The sequence below is a fragment of the Melospiza georgiana genome, chromosome 11 (assembly GCF_028018845.1).
Source record: "Melospiza georgiana isolate bMelGeo1 chromosome 11, bMelGeo1.pri, whole genome shotgun sequence".
NCBI classification, from domain to species: domain Eukaryota; kingdom Metazoa; phylum Chordata; class Aves; order Passeriformes; family Passerellidae; genus Melospiza; species Melospiza georgiana.
In genome coordinates, this window is record NC_080440.1 from 17,881,452 (window position 1) to 17,908,068 (window position 26,617).

General features: G+C 40.8%; 1 protein-coding gene across 4 annotated transcripts in view; it reads left to right on the top strand.

Annotated features, from left to right (window-relative positions):
- Positions 1-26,617, top strand: part of ATP2B2 (ATPase plasma membrane Ca2+ transporting 2) — a 407,196-nt gene that overhangs the window by 92,207 nt on the left and 288,372 nt on the right. For all 4 annotated transcript variants that reach the window (XM_058031893.1, XM_058031891.1, XM_058031890.1 and 1 more), the window contains exon 2: positions 9,034-9,085. The gene's annotated coding sequence lies outside the window, so the exon portion shown is untranslated. The remainder of the gene's footprint in view (positions 1-9,033; positions 9,086-26,617) is intronic.

Below are 26,617 nucleotides of genomic sequence, written 5' to 3' on the forward strand. Positions count from 1 at the left end.
AGAAAAGAAACTCTCTGGCACATCTTGGGGTCATCCTGATCACAAAGAGACAGGGGCAGTGCCACCAGAGATGTCACTTGGGCCTGGGCCTGGGCCTGGCCAGGAGAGCCCGGCTCAGCCAGGCAGAGCTTTTCTGGAGCTGTGTGTGGGTGGCTCCTGCTGGAGCCTGCAGAGCTGTCAGTGCTGCCTTTTGTGACAATGGGGTGGGGGAAAGCTGTGCAGGAGAAGGCTCAGGAGCTAAGGAATGGTTTAAAATATTTAGTTCAAAATACTTCTCCTTCACACTGTGCTGAAAGAGCCCTGCTCTGCCTTTGGACAGGTTCTGATCACCTGCTCTGTAAATTCCCTGCTGTGCTCCAGGGAATTCTTTTAGGACCATCTTGCAGGAGATAGTTTGACACAACTCAAAATCCCAGTAACAAACCAATATTTTTTCCAAACGGCCTTTATAAGCCTTTTTTCATAGGCCCATCCACTGGAGGTCAGAGTAATAGTTTAGGAATGGAGTCACCTGTCAATCCCCTGGAAGTTTTTTCACTGGCATCTCATTATATTTGAATTTATTGAATTTGAAAAAATGTCCTAATTGCTTTTGGATCAAAAGAATTCACCTTGAACCACTTCTGGATGTGCCATGGAAATAATTTCAGTATGTTATTTAATCAGAGAAAATTTAAATTGACCTTTTTTTTTTTTTAACTGGCAAGGTACCTTGCAATAGTTCAGGTTGTAACGTGTGTAATTGATAACAATTTGTAATGAGTAATTAATGTGTGTGCTTACTAGAAGTGATGGGCAAACCAGCCATGACAACTACCTTGAAGTTAGTTTGGGAAAATGTTGGAAAGCATCTTTGCATAAGTCACCTTGCCTGGTAGTGCTATCACTGTACTTTGCTGGTGCTTTGGAAGACCTCAATAGGGAAAATGAATGAATTTGCAGATAAAGCTTTGTCAGAAAAGCAGTTTAACCACAGCTGTGTGACCAGGGAGGTGTTAAACCCTCTGTCAGATCCAGGATGTTTGGATGCACTTGTACCCACCCCTGAAGGAAGGGATATGGATAAAATGAAAAGCAGAAGTGTTAAAGCTTTGTGGGAAATGCTGGGAATGCTGCTCATTCTCTGAATTCCCAGCGAGGTGCTCATGGTGGGGAACTGGCAAACTGCTGCAATCTGTGTTTTTATGGCTCTTTTCCTGTGAGAGATGTTTAGCTGAGCTGCAGGTCAGCCCTGGGCAGGCCTTGCCCGTGGATGTGCCCTTTCCAATGCAGGATGCACACTCTGCTGCCCAGCAAAACGAGATGGGAGCACACCCAGAGCCCTTTTCTTGCTGGGCTTGGCTCAGAGCAAACACACATCTGTCTCTGGTGCCTCAGGGAGATTTCCTCTTGAATGAAGTTATTTTCCTGTGTGCATCACCTGAGAGTGAAGGAGCAGAAAGAGGCACAGAAAGGAAAATTCCTGTTGTTGTTTAACACGTGGAAAAGCAGCAGCAGAAGCCCAAGTCCCTGCTGGCACAGTGGATGGCTGTGTGAGCTGAAACCTCTCTCTCTCTGCATTTCTGAGAAGGTTCACAGCCTCACTGCACACTCTGGGCTTAATTTAAGGCTGATTCATCTTTCTCTGCAAGCTTTTGAGATGTGGCCAAGTTCAGCACCTAAGCTCACACTGAACTGTGGTGTTAAAGTCAGTGCAGTCCTTTTCACAAGAAGAATGCTGCAGGAATTTTCCTTCCTGTGCACACAGCAGCATTCCTTTGTTGCAGTGTCATAAATGTATTTACAGTGAACTGTAGCTAACCCAAATTTTCAATACACAATTTGTTTTTTCCTTGGGAGGGGACATGAGTGATGTATTGCTCAGCAAATCTGAAGAAATGTACTTTGATCAGCATCATTCAGGGAGGGTAGCTTCTTTCTCCCTCATTAATTCTCTCTTAAATGTAGATTTTAATGAAAAACCTTGAGAAATGCTTTTGGCTTTTTTTTTTTTTTTATTTTGCCTTCAGTGGGTCATTTATATTCTGCACAGACTAGAATAGTGCTGTGGGGGGAGCACTTAAATAGAGAGAAGATATTTGTCATCTGTCACACTCTGAAATTAAACTTTTGATATTGAGTTATTGCCTTAGAAATAACTTCAAAAAAATTTACATGCAGAGAAAAGTACATGGTGGGGGAAGCTGTTGAACCAGTTATTGCATAACACTGTGTTAAATCCTCTGTCACCGAGCAGCCTTTAAAAATATTTCTTCATGAATAAATTAAAAAAAATACATTCATACAATACACATTTCTATGACCACTTATGTGGATTTTTTTTTTTAAAACAAAATCACAGAGAGGAGGCTGAGATTTCCAGAGCTGCTGCAGAGATTTCTAATTAGAAATTGATATCAAGTTTTGTTCGGTGCTTTGAAAAGTCTTGTAGTGCATTTGCATATATTAGGGAGAGAATGGGGCCATGTTCATTAGAAAGTTGAGGAATTAAAGCTCAGCAGTACCAGTGGCAAGTGGTGGCAGAAATATTTTCTATTTCATAATGGCTACAGTGGAAAGAGTGTTTGGGCTCTGGCGGGATTGTTCTGCTCTTTGGGAAGATGTTGAAGGGTTATAAATGAGTTGAAACAGCTTCTGCACAGGGCTGGGATAATGGAACTGTTCCTGGCTGCTGAGTTTAAGGCCACTGAGGGAGAATGATGGACTCCTCCTTCCCAGAGCCAGTTTCATTCCAAAATGCTGCCTAAAAGCAGATACCTGTTGGTGCCTCTGCTCACTAAACCTGTCATTCACTGGTGCAAGTGAGCAACTTGTATTTTGGGCTAAATGAAGTTCTTTGCCTTGTGGGTTTGCTCATCCCCCAGGAGGAGCCCCTGCCTTGGAGGCTCTGCTGTTCCTAAAGCAGGCACACAAATCCCATTTCCAGGGGCTCTGCAGGGACAGCAGTGAGGGATCACTGCTGGGAATGCCGGAAAGGCAGCATGGTGTCAGCTCTTGGCTCCTGCTCTCAGATCTAGGAAAAGATGTGGTTTTCCCAAATAACCCCCCTGTTTTTTCAAGCATGATTTATGTTTTCTCAGATTTTATAAGATGATTTGGTTTTGAATCAGTTTTTATGGGGTGTTTATTGCACAGCCTTAAACTGTCCAAAAGTGTTATTGGATCCCGGAGCTGATCTCTGGGAGAAAAGATTCACATATATTGAATACAGCTGTAAAGCTCTGTAACATCACAGACTTATTATCTGAGGATTCTTCTGGCCCAGATAATCTCCTAGAATCAGAAAGCCAAATTATTAAAGGAATTGGCAATAACTGCAGTTTCTGAAGAGCTGGTAAAAACAAACCATGAAGGAGTTTGCAGATAAGCTGGCTCATAATTGTATCACGGTCTTTGATAGTCAAGTTCTGCTACAAATCCAGCCCCATTTGTTAGAAATAAAGAGAATATTTAGAAAATTTTTGTCTAATATGACTGAGGGAAAGCTATTACTGTGCCTTTTGAGCCACTGCATTTTCTTATAACCAAAACAATTTCAGAAGAACAAAAGTCCAATCTCCTGGGATTTGAGCGGTGTGCAGGCAAACGAAGGCTGGACATCACCCAGAGTCCTTTGAAATAGCTTTGATTCCAGCACTTAAAATCTTAAATCCCTGTTTCATTATTTATTTTGAAGCTGAATACCTCTAGGGAACAAAATGTTTATTGCCTGATAGACCCTTACATGGTGTTTATTTTTTTACTGTTTTAAATCTATAATAGTTACCTTAGGATAAAATAGATGCACCAGCACATCTTAAGCCATTAACCACACCAAAGACAGTGCAGATCAACATCTAAATCACACTGTACCTAAAGAAATTTGAACCAAATTTGTCTGGATTTATTATGTGATTTTGGTAGAGTTGCTTGTTAATGTATTTTATGTTCAATTAACATACACAATAGTCATTGTATGAAATACTTGGGGACTGAAGTCATTGAAGTTTCTTAAGTGGTGAATACCTTTTTTTATCATCCAAACTCTGCACCTCTAAAATAAAAACAAGGTAAAGAATTACAAAAAGAGGGGAAACCCCACCCAACAGAAAACCCCAAGCCAAAACCCAATCCTAAATTTTTTTTGCCCTTTCCACCATCAGAGTAACACTTTCATTGCCCAAAGCTCCCCAGAGAAAGTCCCCAGCACACTGGGGTGTGTCAGTCAGGACTGCTGTGTGACAGAGGCACTGCTGGGACATGGCACAGAACATTTTTATCTGCAGCTCTGCTGGTCCCTCGTTCCCACCAGCCCAGGCCATTGGTGGAGGGAGGGCATCGCTCACCTCAGTGTGCAAACAGAACACATGGGATGGTTTGAAATAACCATCCAGAACTTCCATCACCAAGCAGAAAAGCTGTGTCGTCTGTTTGGTGCCTACAACCCTTTTCTAGCTCCAAGAGTGACTCAAGGTGCCTGGGATGCCACTTTTACTTTAATGTCAGTAAGTTTGATAAAAGGTTTGCATGTTCCAAAATCTGAGTGCTGTGGGGAAACGTTTCCACCTCCCATTTCCAGTGAGGACCTGACTGAGGGTCAGAAGAACACTTCAAAAGAACATCTTTTGGTAGAACAAAGGAAGCCATCCCTTGCTGATTTTCAGCTCTCCACCTGATGAGAGCTGACAGAGGATGTGGCACAGCCCCTGAGAGGCTTTGTGCCTTTCTGCCTGACAAGAAGAGCTGCCACGGTGGCTGTCAGGTTTGTTTTGTTGTGCTGTAACTACAGATTCTGAGATCCTGGGGAACTATAGGGAGAATGGGATGCATTTCACACTGGGAGCTGAACTCGGAATAATGCTGCCCTTGTGAAAGATGGGAGCATTTGAAGGTGTGGCAGAGGTGTGTGCCACTATTGCAGGGGGGTTTAGGGGAAGACAAAGCCCTCAAAGTGACCATTTAATTTAAAAGCAGTGATTTGTCCTCCTTCCATGCATCGTTTGTGATGCATTTGCCAAGATCACTGTGGTTTCTCTCCTGTTGTCCTGTCTCTGGCATTCAACCCTTGTGACTTCATTTCTCCACCAGCTTGAATTGAAACTGGCCAGCTCATGCTGGGGTTTTTGCTGATTCCACACTCATTCCATCTTCAAACATGAGTGAACTTTGTCCTGGGAAGCCAGGGCCAGGTGGAGCGGGGCTTTGAGGTCTCTTGCACTGCACAGGATGGAAGCAGGGCCAGCAGGACACTTTTCCTCCTGGAGATGTCCTAACACAGCTGACTTTTATTTATCCCTACTTCACCCAAAGGTCTGCCAGCTTTTATATTAACAAAAGTGCTATGCTTGATTCAAAATCTCCATCCATGCTCATTTTAATAAATTCAATTTGTTTTGTTTATCTTAAGAAATGGTACTGTACAGCAGCAGCACTTGAGGACATTTAGAAAATATAAAGAAATTCAGTGGTGATGCAGTGAACATGTTTCTGGAATTTGTTGTAAATTGAAAAACCCAGCAAACTAACCAAGCTACAGTTTTAATTTTGGCTTTGTTCAGTGTTATGCCAAATACATTTTGCTCACTAAAATTTAACAAAATCATACAGATCTTACGGTGATCATTCTCAATATTTATATAAATATTGTTTTGATGAATTACACATGTTTTCCAGCTGTACCTCATCAATTTGTGAATCAGGATAAGAATCTCTCATTCCAGCCTTTGCAAATCCCATCTTAGGTATCTTTTGTGAGCAGAATAATTTGGGTTGGAAGGGACCTTTAAGACCATCCATTTCCAGCCCCCTTCCATGGGCAGGGACACCTTCTTTGTCCACTGCCTGAAAAGGTGCAAATCAAATAAAGGAAATAATGGAAAATCTTAACTATCCAACTGCAAGGGTGCACATACTGAGTAGTGGAAAATCCTGCAAGTGGAAAAGCTCTTTTTAGGTGTTGGAATAATTGTACGTTGCTCGAAACACGCCTAGAACAGTTTAAACAGTTATTAAAGAGTGTTGCCAGATTTTATCACTGCAGTCATGCATATAGATCAGTGATCCCTGAGCAGCACTGTGAAATGTGTGAATGAGGTGCACTTGCTAAAAATAACCCTACTGAGTGCTGCTCCTAATTGCCACAGAATCCTGGGGAAATGATCCCATTTCAGCAGCACAAAATTGACTTTAAATGTTTGACTGCAGCATGACATGTGGGTTCTCAAAGATGATATTTGCTAGACCTTGGTCATCAGCAGTTAAAAATGAAGCAAACAGTCACCATCAGATTCTGCTTGGAGCTGTTGTAGTTCTGTTCTTGTGTCACTTTGGGTTCTGGTTGTGTGGAAACACCTGGCAGGGCTGAAGCTCTGGGCTGGGAAAGGCTGGAACTGCTCTGCCTTACCTTGTAAAGAAAAGTATTTGTCCAGTAGCCCCAAATATAAAGAAAAGTATCTGTGAATTTGTTTTTAAAGTAAATAAGAAGTTCTCAGGATGCTTGGCAGCAGCTGAGCATCCCAGAGCTGACAGACAGAGAAGTGATGCTTTTGTTTCCTTCCCCTTTTAGAAATTTCTTTTAATGCTTAATCAAGCTTCCCCCATGCCCTTGTACCCCAAAGAGAATATATTTTCCTTTTCATAGGAAATGGGTTTGTTGATGAAGAACCCAAAATTGCTACCTATGTGACTCTTCCAGATTTCTGGCTATTGGAGAAATTGGAACTCATCTATTTTGTTATAATTTTGTCACATATTTTTGTTATTATTCCATCTTCGCTTTGGGAAGGTGAAACCTTTCCCTCATCAAAACCAGTCTTAAAAATCACTAAGATTCTTTTCTTTCTAGCAAATTCTTTGATTATCCATTTCTTTATGGTTATTCATATTTTTAGGCAGCTGCAGCAAATGACAGATTTGCAGGCACACTGAATTTCTGCTCCAGCAAGGGTTTAAGCTATTTAGGGAAATGAATGAAGCACAAAGGTTTTTATTTAACTATAAATTTTGTGTGACTTTAATTTTTTTTCATGAGTGACTGGCTTTCTTACATCAAACTCCTTCACAGGGAATTTTACAGCAATAGGCAGTACCTTTGACAACTATAATTTTCTAAAACTCCGGGAAAGCCAGATGAAAGAATAAATAAATATTGATCTGGCTGGGGTTTAAGTAATCCCTGATTAAAGTAAAAATGCATTTTAAAAGTAGCATTGATTACTCCTGGACTCTGGTTTTGTTATCCTTCCCAGGCTGAAAATGTTGAGACTTTACAGAGTCAGAGAAATATATTGAGAATACCAATGAGACATTTATTTTATTTTATCACCCCAGTGTTTGTGCACTTTTTATGCTATCCTCTGAATTTATACACAAAATCAATCTCACAGAAGTGGGACAACTTTACTGCTGAGGCAAAGGGGAGCAGGAGGTTTAAGGACACATCTGTGCTGCTGGGCACAGTTTTTACAGCTTAGGCCTCCAAGGGTGAGTGTTGGAACTGGATTTAGCCAGGACAGAGCCGAGTGTTCCCATCTCTGCCTGCATCCAATCCTGCTGGGAGTCCCCTTTTCATTCATTTAATCAACTTTGTACCGTTTCCATCCCCTCTGGCAGAGACGTTCTGACTTGCTGTACTCCAAAGCCTTTGGGTATTTGGGTATTTCCCCCTGCTGTGTCTCCTTGTTTGCTGTTTGATTCCTGGAGTCACCTGCTGATTTTTGGGACTGGTATCCAGTAGAGGGATTGCATTCTCAGCTCCTGGACAAGATGGACTTGCTGTTTGCTCAGCTCCAGCGTTGTGTGTGCAATTCAGAGCGAGAGAGCTCTGGTTTTTAGCTGTTTTCATGTGTTCCCACAATGGGGAATCTCTGGGATAAATGTGCTAAAGAGATGTTGGTAGCCCAGGTGGTGGAACAAGATGTTTGGCTTGGAACTCCTGCAAGCACTTCTGTCAGCTTGGGATGGCAGAGAGGTATTTTTATCGCTTGTAGTGCTTACACGGCACTTCAATCAAGTGGGTTAGGCTTGGTTTGGTTTTGTTCTGGCCAGATTTCAATTTAATTCATGATGTATCACCTCCCTAAGTCAGCTTTGGCTCCCAGATAAGTCGTGTTGTCCTTTTAATTTCTGGCCGAGCATTTGCGCAGCAGAACCCAGAGACTGGGAATTCCTTTCTGGCTCTTAATAACACGAGGTCCACTCTGTTTGTGCATCCCTCTGATGCTCTGAAGTGCTTTGAGGGGTTGGGAGAGAAACTGCTGTTGAATCCCTGTGTCCTGGAGCTCTGTAGGGCTGGCACTGCTGTGTTCCTGCATCAATCTGCTGGTTTGGGAGGGAGACATTCCCCAGGCAGCGCGAGGGGCTCTGCTGAACTCATTGCTTGGCAAGTTGTGTCTCGACAAATGTGCTGCACACAGGATTCTGTCTCTGCTGACGTGAAATCACCCCCAGAAGGGCTTGAAATAGAATCTTTGTTGAAAATTTCGTCCTGGCATTAGATTTGTGACACCTGCGAGTTTGTCCTGATGTAATTCTTGGAAGAGATGTTTGTTTTCATCTCCAACAGGAAGGGAGGAAAACTTTCATGTGCCCTGATTCATGCTTGTATTTATTCAGTAAACATTTTCCCCTCAAGATATTTGATTCTGAGAAAAATTGAGGTTATCAGTTTTGTTGAATGCTTGTAGACCTGAATGCTACTACAAAATAATTGTAAGTGCTAACAAGCATGATGGCTTTTGTGTGCATTGTTAGTTAGAATTTTCTGGAATTAAGCAATACTAAATGTTTCAATTCTATTGGAAGGTGTGTAATACTTTATTTTTTTTAAGGTGTGTTATACTTGATTTTTTTAAGAGTCACTTTTAAATTTTCTGTTATGGAATAACACAAGAGAGATGAGCCTAATTTTATTAACTGTGCAATAAATGCATTTGGATTTAAATGGAGCTGCTTTTCAATGATTGAACTCCCTTTCTCTTTGATTTCGCATTCATTATAATGATTATTATTTAAATTTCCCAAACATAAACGGGTTTTTTTCTTTGTTTTTAACAGGTCTTGCATGCTGTGACACAAAGATCTCCTCGCCTGGTGCACTATGTTCATGGTGAGCCTGATCTCCTCCTGTTGTCCATGTTGCCATTCCAGGGATTATTATATCAAAGGGGTATCATGTTATTTTAGCAACCAATCATTTGAAATCATCATAAACACATGGGAATGAGTTTAGTCTTTGTTTTTTGCTGAATTAGTGACAAATCTCCAGTTCTCTACAACATCCGGTGCAAAATGAGTTTTAAGAACCTGAGAAGGATCTGATAACGGCCTCAAAGTTCCAGTGGTCATGGTCAAAATTGCAGATAAGGCAGGATGGGGCCAGTTTTGTAGTTTCAAGCAATCAGTGACATCAGAATTCCTGCCAGGAATCAGAATTCCTGCAGATTTCCTCTCCATGAGGAGATCTGCAAACAGCAACACAACAGGCCCAGCCTGGGTCCAGCGAATCCCATTTTGTCCTGGTTCCAAACCCCCAGGCTCTTTAGCTATGCTAAGGAATTCTCTGTGGCTGCCAACTTTTTGGCACTTCTTAAAATAACTCCGTTAAATATATTTCATAAACTCATTTTGTATAGGCAAAAGAAGCCCCTGTGCTGCTCCTCAGCAGCACATGTTCCTTCTCCTTCCCTTCTCCTCCAAATATTAGCAAACTGCACCTTTTATAATGATATGAAAATAAACCAGCTTTTGGGATTAGGCCTCACATTTATCAAAAGGTTTCCTACTGTGTTCTGCTTTCTTTTTTTTGGTCTTTTTTTGAGGGGTTAAGTAGCAAACACCTTCTGCTGTGTTTCTGGGTTTACTGATACGTATTTTTGAATTGATTATTTTCCCTCATGGTTTTAACTGGAAATAAGTGATCTTCATGAGGCTCCAGTGTTCTTTTCTTCTCTTTTTTTCTCCATTTAATTTTTTTTTTTATTTCCTAAGTTCTCCCTTACACATGCCTCAGGATGTTTGAGCTGCTTGGTGACCTCCACCTCGGAGAGCAGAAGTTAATAAACAGCTTTCCCTTGCTGACGGGATTGGGGATGGCAGAGGAGTGGCCAAGGCTTTAAGGGACACGGATTTTTAGGATTTTTAATCCTCTTCCCCAGTTCACCTCAGCTGAGTCCTCCATTGGGATCTGCCTCGTGGAGATGTTGGGGTAATCAGTGGCCACGTTCAGCTGAGATTCCTGGTGTTTCTGGGAGCCATCAATGTGCTGTGGCATCCTGGGACATCCATTGGGGTGTCAGGAGCCATCCTCAGCTCCCAGAGGAATCCTTTCCCCTGGTGAGGGGCTCTGGGCAGCTTTGGAGTCATGGCAGGGACAAGCCCTTGCTCAGTTTCACATCACTAGTGTGGGAAATTGAGGGGTTTTGAATAGCTGGCTAATGTGATTAAGTAGAAGTTGTTTATTGTTTACATTGTGCACATATTTATAGATACTAAGTACTAAGTACACACTTTCTGATTACTGCTTTTGTCTTTTTTACTCATCTTCTGCCTGTATTTCTCAGAGTAATGATTGGTTACAGTCCAGGTGTTTCACAGTCCTCTGTTATCTAGTTCTTGTGGTCTTGGCGTTCAGTTTCTCAGCCTCTTCTTCCTTAATTTAGTACAGAAATTTAGTACAATTTATGTTCTAATGTAGACATTCTAATAGCCTTGATGAATTCTTGAGTCTTTGATAACAAACTTAGAGGCAGGCTGGCTGGTGCACACTGTGGCCTAACCCTTGCAAATACATTGCAACTCATCACATTTAATTACTCAGAGCTCTGCAAAGGGAGATGATGCAAGAACAAAAGCTTAACATCTGTCAGGGCTTTTAATGCCAACATTTTTTTTTTCTTTTTGGTGTAGTTTTCTACATTTTTCTGACATTCTAGCAGCTTTTCCATGTAATTCATGACTTTTCTCCCACATTGTGCTGTCCATGGTGATCTTTGGAGCAGTTCTGCAGGTGCTTGCTGGAGGTTTGGAAAGGCTCTGAGGATCCAGAACTGACTCTGAATTTAATTAATCTGGGCGCCCCAGAGAGACAGTTAATGGCTCCATCAATAACTTCCTCATACTCTCATGTTTAAAATATTGGACCAGTATTTTGAGGTAGGTTAGGAGTGTCCTTCATTTTGGGGTCCCCTGCAAGCCCTGCAGATGTTCTCTGAAGCACAATTTCCTCATTTTCCTTGCCACAGTTACTGCAGAAGGCCCCAAGTTTGGCATTGCTTGGCTAAAATATTTTTTACAACAAATACAATAAACCATTGGCATCTCAAGGGCTTACAGTTAAATTTTACTAATGCAAATTGCTTTTGAGTCAGGCAAGTCTAACAGTGTTATTGTTTGTCTTTTAAAAATACATTTTATCAAGGCTAGCACAAACCCCCACGTGAATTGAACTATAACTTTTTCTGATTTTGATAAAAAAAAAACATTTTATGATGTTCAATCTTTCTGTAATAATGTTGAGAGGGAGAAAATGATGATTAAAACAGAGTATTAAAAATTCTGCCCACAAAATAATTTTTGAAAAGGAATTGCAAATCCAGTGGCAAGAAATCTTTATAGCCAGATCAAACTGCTTGGGGCTTCCTTTTGTTTCTAATTTATATTCACAATAATGAATGAGGATAAAGTAGCAATCAGAGACATCAATTAAAACTATCAATACAATTGGTTTTAAATCAGTTACCAGTCCATGCTTTTGGAAATACCGCAGCCCAAGTTTTGTGATTGGATTCTATTGGCAGAGTTCTGTCCTGTGTGAAGAACTGGTGCAAATAGAACTGGCTTTTCAGGGAATCAAGGGAAAGCCACACATCTATACCATAAACACACAGTTAATCTTTTATTATCTGACATGTATTCACTCTAGGTGATGCTGAATTTTTCAAAATAGTTTTATCAGCTCAAGTTGGCACTTTCCTTGTGCAGTCCCTGGTTTCTTTGGGGATCCCATGGCACCCTGAATTGGAGCTGGCATTGTCATTCCCCTCCTGGTGTGAAGCTGATCTGATCAATGTGGGCACTGTGATGACTTTGTCATCTTTTGTCTGCTGTAAATTGTTATCAGATTTTTCGTGTAAAATGCAGTTTATATTGCTGAATGCAGAGGGAATAAAGCATTGCTGAGGCAGAGTGGTTCTTCTACTGCACATTCCCCCTGCTGTGCCCTTTCCTTGGCTTCTTGTGGCAGGATGGGGCTCAGAACTGACCTTTAGAGAAATACTGAGTATAAATAGGAGCTTTTGAACTTCTGCAGAGATGGGCTTTGGATTGCAGGTGTTCATAATTAGATTAATTTGCAGAGTAGATCAAGCCAATGAAGGAGGCATGGAAAACTGATGGAGGGCTTATCAAATTAGCTAAGTAGAGCAATTAATCAGACAGGCCTTAACTGTTTGGTTTCTATTTTTTGGTTATCAGCTGGAGCACTTTGCTTTCAGCTTGCATTAAAGAAGGCACTGAGTGCAAGGCTGTGCTTGGGGAGACCCTTCCCTCCTTGTGTCCCTGTCACCCCTGTGTGTAAGGTGGCACCATCAGGGATCCATTGGCATTCCCAAGGCACAGAGCAGCCTCCTGTCAACCAAATAATTTTTTTAAAAGTGTTCAGCATTCTCTGTGAAAATACCAACAAAAAAGCACCAACAGTGGGCATGAGATTTTATCTAACCAGTAACTTGTCAGTGAAAGGGATCAATAGGCAGCTCCTCAGGAACTTCTGGCTCCAGTATGATAACAATTATCTTAAAGGTATTTAAAAGCACCTTAGAATGATGATTCTAACAAGTTGTTTTTATTCTAATTGAGTTTACCCAGTTGGGGGAGCATTATGCATATTGACACTTTTTTTTTGTTCTTCTGACTCCATTTGTAAATTATTTGGTATTTTTAGATGGACTTTTCCTGCCTTTCACTGCAGGAATAAAAAGAGGTTTCCATAAGATTATCCCAAGAGTACTTTTCCTCATTCATTTCATAATAAACCTCTCTGGTAGCTGTCAGATTTGGCCCTGAGAAATTTCCCTGAGGCCCCAGAATGCTGACATGGAAAAGGGGGCAGAGATCTCTCTCCAGACATGACCCTCCCACTTCCCTTTTCCTTCTATTCAAGAGGTCAAATAATTTCTTTTCCCACATCCACAATGAGTCCTAAAGCACGTCAGAAAATGGGGAAGAATGGAAATTAGCACTTCTTCTTCCAAAGCTGAAGAAAGATGATCTGATGAGAACAAGACCTTCCTTCAGATCTCCCTAAATGCTCAACTGCCTCTTGTGTAGAGGTTAAATATAAGTCTAAGATCATTCCTTGTGCCTTCATTTAAAAAATACCCAATGAACATTCTGGCACATCAGCTTTGGGCATTTATATTTAGGAATCTTATCGCAACTTAAAATGCTGCTGTAAAACTGGTTTCTGCTCTCTGTAAGTCCTCAGCCATTTTATCTTAAATATCCAGAAATGAAAATCTTAACCAGGGTTATCAACTTGGGTCAAGCTTTGAAATCCCTTTTAAACATTTTGAGTGATATTTTTCATGCCCTTAACACTGAATACTTCAAACCCCAAAATGTCTTGTGCTTAAGAGTTCTTTTGAAAACTGCAGAATCCTTGAACAGCTGAAGATTAAGAGGAGTTTTTTTGGTGACTATTTCAGGATTTTTTTATAGATTGATAATCATGTTTGCCTTAGGAAGATAAAGGATAGATCTAAAGGCTGATGCCTGAGATGTGTAAGCTGCATTTTCTTTTTTATCTCTGGAAAAGTAGTCTCTGATTTTTCTGATGAATTTCTGTCTCTTGCCTTGATTTTTGAATCACTGAAAATAAGATACAGCTTCTGTTTTAACCAATATGGGAAACTGCTAAAAAGCCTGTAAATAGGAGTAATTAACACCCACCTCCAACGTTTCCTTTTCCTGCTAATTTAAATACAGGATTTCTAGGTCTAAAAGCATGTGAAGAGAGTTCAGACAACATATATGTGCTTTCAACGTGCTTGAATCCAGTCAGTTCTTCCTTGGGAAGGCTGCAGGGCTGTGCTAAACGTGACCTAAATTACTCTGGTAGTGATATAAACCCAGGAACAATCTCATGTGTTTATTTGGAGCCTGTGAGCAGCCCAGATACCTGGATGTGATTGATAAATGGATCAATAGAGAGGGAGGAAGGATGGATGGGCTGTAAAGCTGAGCATTGCTCCTCAAGAGCTTGTTCTTGTTCAAAACCCTGAAGTGCAAACTCGAGGAGGGTATTTTGCTTTGTGGAGGCTTGAATTAGTCGGTTCTTTTATCAGTCTGTCAAACATTATCTGACTGTTTCTCTCCTAAAATACAGTCTTTGTGGGAAAATGTTTCTTGTGGTGCTGGTATCAAGGTTTAAACCCACTAATAAGAGATGATCTTAGTTAATAAACCATAAAGACTGGTGTGCTGTAAGCTCTGTTGGTGCATTCACAGTCTGGGGGGGCTCAATTCACTGCCCCACTCTGAAAAAGCAGCAGCAGCATTTCCCACTGTGAGCGTGGAGCAGCTCCCACAGCCCTGGGGCTGCTCACATCAGCAGCCCTGACAGCACAGCCAAACACCTGGTGGGGAATGTCCCTGAGAAATGAAGACACGAGCTCAGAGATGTCTGTTACGTGTTTGTGATGGTTTCACTCCTGGTGCCATCAGCACTTGCAGCTCTGATCCACAGGAGCACCAAGCCCTGAGCTGTGCTGGGTGGGATCAGAGCAGGAGCAGCTCCCAGCAGGATTTTGGAGGGAGCAGAGCTCTCTGATGGAGCTGGGCTGTGCTGGTGCCTCTTGCATGTCAGAGGGGCTCTGTCCGCTCACAAAGCTCCAATTATCTCCTCCTCAGAGCTCCTCCCTGTGGGGGAATCACAGGGTCTCCTGCCTGTGATCCAGCACAAGGCTGCTTTGGACAACAGGCAGCTCTCAGCACGGCTGAGTGCCCTGGAACTGTTGGATTTCTCCAGTTCTTCCCCCTGGACATGTGAGGCAGCTCCCTGACTGCTATTCCACAGGGTACTGTAGCTTTCTCTTTGATGCAGAAGGAGCCTGGTCATGAATTTGAAACTACTTTTGCCCTTTGAATTTTTTTTTTCCCAATGATGTAATAAAATGTTTAAAATATCAGCTTGAAGAAAAGACTTGAGAGCCATTGGAATAGGGAGAGAAATCATTTTATGCAATAATAATTACATTTATGGTGTTCTTTTCATTTCATTGACTCTCTGTCTATGTTCCACTGGTGGCAATGTTCTTCTACCACTTCAAGCAGTAAAGCTGGAATAGGGGTGGTACATTAATGGCATTCAGGAGTTATAATCCCTCTGTCTCATTTCCCACAGCACATAAGCCATTATTTGCAATTTTGTTTAATGCTTATAATGTAAGTTTGGTATAACTGTTTATTATCCCATGGTCTTGTACTGCTAGACTTGTTTTCACAATATTTGTGTATCAGACAAAGGATGTATTTTGCTCAGGATGCTTAATCAAGGTCATAGTTCTTTTTGGTTTGGTAGCTGGGTTTTTTTCTTCTCCATTATTTTTCTTTGAGAATCTTGATGTGCTGTCATCAGTAAAAAGAAGTTGGAATAAAATCCCCTCTTTTAATGGTCTGAGTGAGGTTCATGGTATGAATATATCTATTTTAAGTTTTTTTCAAACTTACTGTTTTCTATCAAGTAAGAATGGTTTTACATTTGCCTAAACACTGCATCAGTATTTCCAGCAAAATAATTCTTTTCGTCAAATTTCCTATTTAATAAAATACAGCCTCTTTGAACTCCACAGACCTCACCATCTGTTACTCAATTTTCACTCCATAAAATTTTGCTGACATCTGTTTAATCAAATATATTTTTATAGTCATGGAGAAATTTAGTTCAAACTTGGAATTATCCTGTTTCTATATGCCAAACAGAAAATATGAAAATAATGAACAGGAACTTATGGGAGAGGAGAGGGAAACATTAAAGTGGAGTCTGCAACTACTTAGGGCGCCTTTCAGACCTGGAAGTGATGGTCCTGAGGACCTCCTCAGGCTGTGGAGCTCGGTGTTCCCTTTCTCCAACATTCCCTCAGCTCCTGCTTTCTCCAGGGTTCCCTCAGCTCCTGCTTTCTCCAGGGTTCCCTCAGCTCCTGCTTTCTCCAGGGTTCCCTCAGCTCCTGCTTTCTCCAGGGTTCCCTCAGCTCCTGCTTTCTCCAAGATTCCCTCATCTCCTGCTCTCTCCAACGTTCCCTCATCTCCTGCTTTCTCCAAGATTCCCTCATCTCCTGCTATCTCCAACGTTCCCTCATCTCCTGCTTTCTCCACCATTCGCTCAGCTCCAGGGTTCCCTCAGCTCCTGCTTTCTCCAACATTCCCTCAGCTCCTGCTTTCTCCAAGGTTCCCTCAGCTCCTGCTTTCTCCAGGGTTCCCTCAGCTCCTGCTCTCTCCAGCTTGGCCAAACCTGCCTGTTCCCCATGGCAGAGTTTGAGAGCAGCTGCTGGGCTTGGGTTTGGAAAGCCAGGCCTAACCAGGCCAGGTTTTCTCAGCCTGCCTTCATTCCGTGCCCGTCCTTGTGCTCCTGTCCTTTTCCCTGCATGCCAGGGAGCTCACTCACTCCTCCAGGAGCTGTGGGGGCTCCTCTCCTGGGCAGGCAGGGCACCCCTGTAGGGAATTGGGGCAGTCTCATGGGGAGGGGAGGCAAAGCTCCTCTTGGATCCATCCCCCTGGGTTCTCCAGGGGTTGTGCTCTCTGGATAAATTGTTTTCCCATTAAATATTGTCATGCTGGGGTTTGTGGGCGCTGCCACCAGCTCTGGAAGGGATGTGGTGGTTGTTGTTGGTGAGCCCTTCCTTTCAGGTTGGGTTTCCAAAGCAAGTGAGGCATCTGCAGTTCCTGGCTGTCGATCTGTTGGTTTGGTTTTCTGTCAGGTTTGATTAGGAGATTTCCATCAGGATTGTGCTTTGACAGATCCTTCCCATCTCCCATATGGCATTCAAAATGAACATCTGTTTAAAACAATAATTTGTAACGTTTGATAAGCAAATAGCAGTCTTTGTTCCTGTTGGTTATCACCACTTTTTGTCAATTCTCTTGGTTTGTTAAGGTACAATATGTTGTACCACGTATTCTGGATTTTGGAGAAGTTGCTGTTGTGGCTTTTCTCTTGTTTATTTATTCTGTTGCTATTGGGGTTGGTGTTTAGACAACTTCCAGAATGATTGAGCTGTTTACTGCAGATTCATATTGTTTTGCTTGGAAACCAAATTGATATTTACAACTGAGTAATAAATTTAGAATATTGGTTTTTAATTGAATCTGCAGAAGAATATGCTGATTAACTTGAATTTAATGATGAAGAGCAATGCTCTTTGAATTTTTCATGGAAATCCCATTATCTGCACATGTAGTATTTATTAAATTGAAATTATCTCATATTTTAAAATAGTATTTTGTTCTCTTTCACAAAGAAGAAAGTCAAATTGTTGTTGTTGATTTTACTGATTAGGTGGACAAAATCAATTGAGATGAAACATGAGTATAATTTTGTAATACTTAGAGCCCTTCCTTAATTCATTATCCTCCAAGACACTATTTATCTACCTTGAAGTTTTCTTTATTCAGGGTCATTTATTAAGGTATGCTTGAAAGAAAAAACATCTGGAAGCATTCTTTGGTTTGTTTAAAATTTTCAGTTTATTTGGAAGGAAAGCTTCTCAGCTGGTCTTTCCAAAGCCTTGAGAGCAAAGTGAAAGCAAAGCTGAGATGCCAATGTTTATTTCTTTGTGGTTTTCTGACAGCAGATTACAAGGGGGGAGTTTGTTTTCTGGCCATTTTGCAGATTGTTTATGGTAATGAACATGCTGTATAAGTTTAAACTCAAATTATAAGCAGAAGAGGTTTTGGCTGGATGTTAAAATTTAAACACGCTCTTTGTTTTGTGGCCGATAAAATTAGATTGCCCTCGTATTTGCTTATAATGAGATCAGCAGGCTAAAGAAAAGCAGCCTCTCTCTCAGCATGATCTATGCATGCTGCTCCTTCAGAAAGTATCAGCAGAAGGAACTGGATTGTTTTGGGTGCTGGTGTTGCTGTGAGGGTTTGGGAGGAAATGCAGACCCTGCAGTGCTGCAGTGCTTTTCAGCCTCAGATGAGTGTCTGAGTGTGGGATCACCTGGCAGCCCCACCCAGGCTCTGCTGTACGTCAGGAACACATTTTTTAAAAATTCCTTTTCCTCTCAACACCACCTTTTGCTGATATTTAGAACCAAACAAATTAAACTGAACCACAACAGGAATATCTGTTGGGCATCAGCTACAAACTCAGGCTTCCCACTGACAAAGAAGCAGAGGAATAGCATTTCCTGGGGTCTCACTCCTGTCCCCAGCACAGGCACTTGGGAGGGTCCTGAAATGTCTCCCCAGTGTCAGAATTTGTGGGTGCAGGAGGGATTCCTGAGGTGCAGCTGATCCCTCTCCCCTGAGCAGATTCCTGCTGCTGCTGGAGTCACCGAGGCAGAGCTGGGATGTGCTGCATTGCAGGTGCAGGAATTCGGGTCTGCTCTGCTCTAAGCTCACCCCAATTCTCCCCTTGTTCTGCTCCACTCCACTTGCTCTACCCTCATTCCAGTTCTTCTGTTTTGCTTAAGATCACAAAGATATTTTGGCATTAGATGTAACATGCTGATAACCTTATACCTGGGGCAGGAGAAAATGGAGGAAGAGTCACAAGGAAAAGCAGTTGATTTGGGGATGGGTTTTTGGTGTGTGTTTTTTTTTTTTTTTTTTTTTTTTTTTTTTCAGATTGACAATAAAAGAAGCTGTCCAGTAGAACATTTTAGATAGTCAAGTAGTGCAGCAATCCATAGGTAGGAGAAATCCAAGCAGGACGAGGAGCCCCTGGCACCATCCCTTGTCTGGGTGACATGCAGTGGGACCAGATGTTTAATCAGCGTTCCATGGTGAAGCTCTTCAAGGTTATTTTAAGACAAGGCTGCTGGTACAGAGGACTTTTTGATGTGGTTTGAGGTGGTGATACATGGAATGTCACCAATTCTTGCATTTCCAAAATGCCAGCTGAGCAGCATAAGCAGATAAGGGAAAGCAGGATATTTCAATAATAAACACTTAGATTTATTTTAGGATAGTTTGAGGGAGATGGCAAACAAGCAGAAGGAACACCATGATCCAGCAATCCTGAGTGTAAAAACTTTTAGCTCAGAAAGATAAATTCCCATTTCCTTAGGAATACAGGCTATCACAATGAGAGGATAAGATATATGATGAATTAAAGCCTAATTAGAAATTAGAAATAAAGTGGGGGAATTAAATGGCCTATTACTAATGCTGCAAAAGTGCTTTTAGGATGCCCTGGGGATCAAGGCTTTAATGATGATTTGTTAGTGAATTGCTGAATTTAAGAAAAAACTTCAAGTTGCACTGGGAATCTCTTCCTGCCACTGCAGAATTTTCCCTAGAATAGTGCATTTTCAAGGTTTTCTTTTTTTTAAGATATTCAAACCAGACATTTTAATAACTGCTTTTGTAATTTAACTCATTGTTCCTGCTTTTGGTCTTTGCCTATTTTTAAACATGCCCTCTGCATTTTGTATTCATGTAACCCATTTGTTTATTAAAGACTATTTTCCCTGATTTTTCCTTAATTAAGAGTCTGTTATTAGACTTGGGGAGCTTGGGGTTAAAAATGTGTAACCATCTGCTTCCCATGGCATCCATGCAGTGAGGGGATGTAGTCAGTGCCACAGAGTGATGTGAGAAGTAAATTGCTGAGAGGAATTGTTTCCTGGGTGCTGCTGCCACTACAATTTCATTTTATTTTGCTTGTTGCTTTGCCATGACATCAACAATCTGATTCTGGGCCTTGGTGGTGATTTGGCTTGCACTTCATTAGGCAGAGGGAAATGCACTGATGGAGAGATTCCACCTTGCTGAAGTGGTGAAATGCTGACCCTGCACTGCACAGATGTTTCTGTGACCCAGCTGGGCCCAAAGGTGGCAGCCCGTGACTTCCTTAGGAGGCTCTTGGAATTGGTTTTGTTTTTTGGAGGAAAGCAATGGTAATACAGTGCCAAAATTGTTGGCTGAGAGAAATCTGTTTTCTTCTCCGCCCCCCAAGTTTAAAAACAAAGCCAGGGTCTGGATTTCCACACTCCATGGTTTGCCAGGTTCTGGAAGTGACTTCAGATGGTGCCTCCAACATAAAAACTGTTGGAGAGAGTCCAGGGTGTTGATAAGGGTGTGGAGGCACCTCCTCTAAGGAGACAGGCTGGGAGAGCTGGGGCTGCTCACCCCGGAGAGGAGAAGCTCGTGTGGACACGTCCCGGCACTTTCTGAAGGAGCAACAGGGAACCGGAGAGGGGCTCTTTGTCAGGAACTGGAGTGACAGCACAGGGAGGAATGGGTACAGATTGAAAGAGGGGAGATTTAGGTTGGATATCAGGATGAAACTCTTCCCTCTGAGGCCCTGGCACAGGTGCCCAGAGCAGCTGTGGCTGCCCCTGGATCCCTGGCAGTGCCCAAGGCCAGGCTGGATGAGGCTTGGAGCAACCTGGGACAGTGGAAATGTCCCTGCCATGTCAGGGGTGGCACTGGATGGCTTTAAGATCCCTTCCAACCCAAACCATTCCATGATTCCAACAGCAAGAGGAGCTCTGAGTGTGGTTGTTTCCTCCTGATTCTCTGTTTGCTGTCAGAGGTCCATGCTCAGGTGTTGGTGGGGTGAGCTCCATACAGTGGTAATGCAATCTCCCCATGGAATAAATCAGGCACGGCTCTCTTGTGATGCACTGAATTTGGAGTATTGAAGAATTTGGAGAAGAAAATTGCTTATCTGTAGGAGGAAAATAGCATTTAGTACTGGTTTTACTCACGTTAGCAAATTTCACCTCAAAATGGCGCATTGACCCTGGTGCATTGGCTTTGTTGGGCTATTTGAAGAACCGAATTAAAATCTAGGCAGCAAAAACATGGAGAGAGAATAAGGAAGATAAAAGAAGATAAAAACATTTTAAAAATACTGTATTTGGATCTAATTTTTTCTATTTCTAAAGTATGAAAGTTTGCAACATGATCTCACATATTTTTTTGTTTAATTTTCCACCCCAACTTTGGCCGCAACTTTTTGTCAGATTGACACAAATCAAAGGATAGTTTAAAATACAATAATTATTTTCAGATGAGTTAAATTTCTTGGAAAGATATTGCCAATTTTTATGTTTCATGGCTGATTTCAAAACTTTGTGTTAAAAGTGAAGTTTAAAATACATGCAAAAAATATTGTGTCCTTTTTCTTTCTAAAGTTAATCCAAGGTAAAATTAATGGAAGGTATTCACTTTACACTTAGGTGTGGAAGAGAATGGGAACAGTTTTATTTTTTTCTATAAGTAGTAACTTCATGGGATTATAATGTCATATTTCTTGATAATACATAAGTGCTTTTACTCCTACATGTACTTTCACACAATGTAAATTTAGTGAGTCACAGTCAAAGTACAAAGGCACTGGGAGTTTGAAAGATTATTTTGCTTTATGCAGCAGAAACCATTATTTGGTATCAAGCCTCCAAACTTTTAAATCATCAAAGTTACAAAAGTCTTGCAGTAATTATAGTAAATACTGTGAATAAGCTACTCAGTTGATACCTAAATTTAGTTTATGCAGAGAATTAATAGACATTTTTGTTTTACATTTGTAGAATAATTTTAATTAGAAGCAATTAAGTAAAATTACATCACTCCAAAGCAAATTGCTGCTTTCCAAATTTCTTTAAATCTCCTTATATTCCATTAGTATGTGAAAGCTTACAGTAATTAAAGTTTGACTTGTTTATATTCTATAAGAAGAGCTAGAGAGGAGTTCAGGGAACCTTTCCATGCAGAAGGGTTTTACCAGATTGCAGAGTGCTCTGATTCCTCTTTTTTGGAGCGTTTTTGCTCCAAAGCATTTGGTATATCTCCACTCTTGGAGCCAGGAGAGAGAATTAAATGGACAACTGATGAAGCTCTTCCTCCAAATCTCTAATTATGCTTCTGGTGGTGGCATTGTCTCCATGTTTTATGTGCCTGATATTTCAGCTGGAGCAAATATGTGAACCCAAAAAAGGCTCCTCGAAATGTCTGCACAGGAAAGGTTCCTGCCGAAATTTTTACGGCGTGGTTATAGCACTGCCTAGGTTATGTCCCACATTAAATCCCTCCCTTTTCCATTACCATTTTAGCAGCTTGCTTTTGCCATAAATACTTGTAGGAAGAGCCCAGGGATGAAGCAGTCCCTCTAAAGCCTCTTCCTGTGCCTTGTGACTCAGATCCTTAACGGGATGTCAGGATTTTGTCCGTGCACACGGACAGTGAACATAAAACAGGAGGTGGGATACTTGGAATTCACTTTTATGGCCTGAACCAGGGGAAAGAAATGAACTGGTTCTCCAAAAGCCGTGGAGAGGAGCAGGCAGCTCCTGCTGCCAGCAGTAATTACAGCTCAGCCAGGCCCTTGCCAGTCACCCGGGGAAGGGAGCTGGCCCAAATGCGTTGGCCACCACTCTGAGGAGTGCAAGAAAATGCTGTTTTGGCACCTCCTAAACTGCATTTCCCTCTCCCTGAGGGGGGACTGGCAAACCAGCTTGTACATAGCAGGCCTTGAGATGAGCAACAGCATTTAATGCATGCTTCAACTCCTTTTTTAGATAAGATTTCAAGATTTTAGAGACAAAAATTAGGTTTTCACACGAGGAAGTACAGTAAATATTTTTGCCCCTGATGAGGGGAAAGAATGATGCATCTGACTCCATCGTATCAGAAGGCTAATTGATTACTTTATTACACTATATTATTCTATAATATATTACATTGTATTACATTACATCTAAACCGAATCTCAACTGCACAGAATCTCGTGGCTGTCACCCAACAGTCCCAACACACAAACCTGGCCCTGATGGACCAAAGAAACAAAACCCCATCCCTTAGGGTAAACAATCTCCACATTGCATATTACTTTGGCAAAAACACAGGGACAGCAAATGAGATTAGAATTGTTTTTCCTTTCTCTGAGGTTCAGAGAATGTAAAACCCAGAAATATATGCTTGGGAAGAATTGTGCCTTGCTTTTCTCTGTGAAGAGAAATGTGGCGACAAGGAAGTTTGGTGTTTGTAATGGAATTATCACTGCCTTCCTGTCTTCTCCATCCTGAGGCAGCAGACAGAATCAAATATATGTTCTTTTCAAAATACTCTCTGCAGATGTCTGCATGGACCAGTAATGGTGTTAAGATCCAAGTGCTTGGAGATCCAGCATGGAAAATGAATATTGCAAGTGTGATTGTAAATATCCTTAAGTTGCCTTTAAAATTATATTTTCAAAATCATTATTATGGTTTTTAAATTATATTTTTATATGTGGCTTAATATTTTTTTTTCTTCTTTGCGATTCTTGAATCACATTTGATTCTTGAATATCCAAAGGCAAGAAGGAAAAGGAGAAACAAAAGTAAGAAGAAAAAAAATTAAGAAGAAACAAGTTGACAGCTTTTTTATTGTACAGAAAAAGGAACTTTGAGATATATTTTGAGAGAATTTAGATTTTTTTTTCATGCCTGCTTTTGCATTCCTATAGTGGGTCATGGTACTCTTCTTGGAGCTGATCTATGTGATATTTTTAAAATTAGTGGCAGTAAATTGTCAGCTGTCAAGTTATCTTTAGTCTGTGACAGCTTTGGAAATGTGGTCCTGAGACCACCTTAGTTTTCAGACAGGATGACCTGGGAGGAGAATGTGTAAAATAATAGTAAATTAACTTAAAAGGGCTTCCTTTTACTTCTATGTCTTCCTGAATTTTCCTTGGCTACCCCATTCCTGACCTAACTCATATATATATTCTTATATACATATTTTTTTATATTTATCCCCCTTGTTTTGCCATGTAATACGCTGCAACCAACACAAAGGAATTTTGAATTATGAAAGCTGATGATGTCTTCTGGTATGATCATCATCTCTCTATTTAAAGAGAATTTTCTGACTAGCTGAAAACATGGCATTTAGTTCTTGCTATGTTCAGGCTGTGACAGGTCCAACAGCTATTTTATTATAGTTTGGTTTTGAGGCTGGAAATTAAAATAAGTTAAATCCAGGTGTGATAGCTGCTAGTAAATCTATTAAAGTATCTTTAAGGCAGGAGGCAGACATATATTAAAGTGCTATGGACAATGCAGGTATTTCTCCAGAGTAGAAATGGGGAAAAAAATGACTGTTTATGCATCATGTCCTAAAGAAAATCCATTTTCCATGACAAGCTTTGACTTTAGAAGATCCAAGTGGGGATGATGTTGCTACAGGGATTCCAGTGTGGAAATTTGTTGTAGTTCCACTTGAGTCTGTCCTGAAATGGGTGAAATGGGCACCCACCATCCTGAGAGAACAGCAAATTTCCCAGTCCAGGAGCAGCAGCCAAACCTGTTGGATATTTTTATGGTTTGTCCCCCAATCCCCATAACTGGGCACACAAGTTCAGTAGTGGGAAAAGCCTTTTTATTGTATAGCCATATTGAATATTCTCATTTATTTAAGGGAACGGAGGTGTTAGGAATTTGCATGTGCCTCTGGTGATGCAGGGTCACTACATTACAGACAAAAATGCTTCTCACCAGAACTCCAAACAGCACTTCCCAATATCCTGGTTTTTCTCCCTCTTGGGAATGGCTTGTGCCACGCTGCAGAGGAGCAGCAGTTTCATATATCTGCCCTCTCTATCAAGCACATGAAAAAGGAGGTTTATTATTGGGACTGTAAATTTAAAAATCTTTCTAACGTGGTTGTGGATGTCCTTTGTGTCATGTATTTCATGTACCTGAGTGCACGTTGATATTGTAGTGAAATCTGTTATATTTCAGACTGTTAGAGAATTGAATGCTTATTTTAGTCACTTGACAGCAGTATTTTTTCACCTACTAGCAGCTAAAAAGTCTATTGCTCAGGATTTATTATCTGAATATTATTTGTCTGTTTTTTAGTAATAGAATGTTTTCCATGGAAACTTAGACTTTCTTTCATAGCTTAAGGATTAGAACCAAAAAGTACTATTTCAAATTGATGACTTTTATTCTTATTACCTTTCTTCTTGTCAGGTTAAATGTGTTATGTATGAAATACAAGTAAAATTGAAAATGCCCAGATATGTTTTATTCCATATTGCTTTCTGTTGCATTTGGTGCATGTTACATAAGAGGACATTAGGCAGACTGTCTATATTCACTTTCAAAGTGTGAAGAAAATGATGGTTAAACATCTCTGCAAATGAAAATTTCAGCAGCTTTTATGTACTGGAATTTAATGCCAACCTAATTACCTCTGTTTTGCTAACATATAAACTAAGCACTGGAACATAAGGTATGGCAGACTAGCTAACAAGAGGTTTTTTTTTGTTTTCAATATTTAAATCTTCTTTTCATAGTTTTGATAAAATTTCCTCAAGCTTTATGTGAAATTATCTTGGGTTGGTGGTGTTGGTAACTCAGGTTAGCTTTATCTTCCAACTCCCACCTGAACAGAGTTCAATTTTCATTTAATCAGAAATGAAACAACATCTGCATATCAAGCATCCTTCTTTGGCCAAATGAAACCACTTCAGGCTTTTCTCACTTTTTTTTTTTTCTCACAAGGATCCTCTGGACTAAAGGCTCCCTAACTTATTTCATAGCCAAGGTTACCCTTGAAAGTTCTCCCTGTATTACTTTGTCTTAGAAAATTTCAGCCAGGAAATGAACATTCAAGGAAAATTCATTTCAGAACGATGGAGGGCAAATCTGTAAATAACCACAGACTTTATAAATCAAGGCATGTATCAGGCTAGTCAGAAAGATTTAGGGAAATGACAGAAACTGGTTTAAATTTTCTTTATGATGACACTACAGAACAGTCTATAAGAATGGTACAAAATTGAACTCCAACAAAACAGAAGCTCACAAAACCACATTGTAGACTAGTCTGCATTATTTTATATCTGTAATTATTGGTAGCCTAATCTGTTACACTGCTTGTAGATAAATAGCTCTCTCTGATTTGTTCAGTCAGTGCTTGTCTCAATTGATGGTCTAATGACATTCCAAGGTAAAATGGTGCTTGCTGCCCATGGCAGGGAACTTGCTGTGCTGCAGTTTCTTCTATGGTCACATTATGGACCCAAAAAAACCCCAAAGAAATACCCTCCTATAATCACTCAGCATTTAGAGAGGCTGCTCTGCTTCCATTTTCCATATTTATCCAAATCCATGTAGATTTTTTCAAGTCTACAGAGGCTGCAGTTATCTTCCCAAAAGGGAGAAGATGCACTTAATTAGTTGATGATATTTTGATGTCTCTCATAAACCATTCTGGTTCACTTCTGGTTTTGTGTGTAACTGGGTGTGTGTGGCTCTACATTTGTATTCTGTTTTTCTATTAAGCTCCTGGGATCTGCTCAGAAATAACAGAGGGATTGATACTTTTTCCAAACCTTTATCTTTCATTATTTTAGGGTTTATATGTGTGTATAGATTTCCTGGGAATTTCAGCCTTCTTAGAGCTTGATTATAATCTTCAC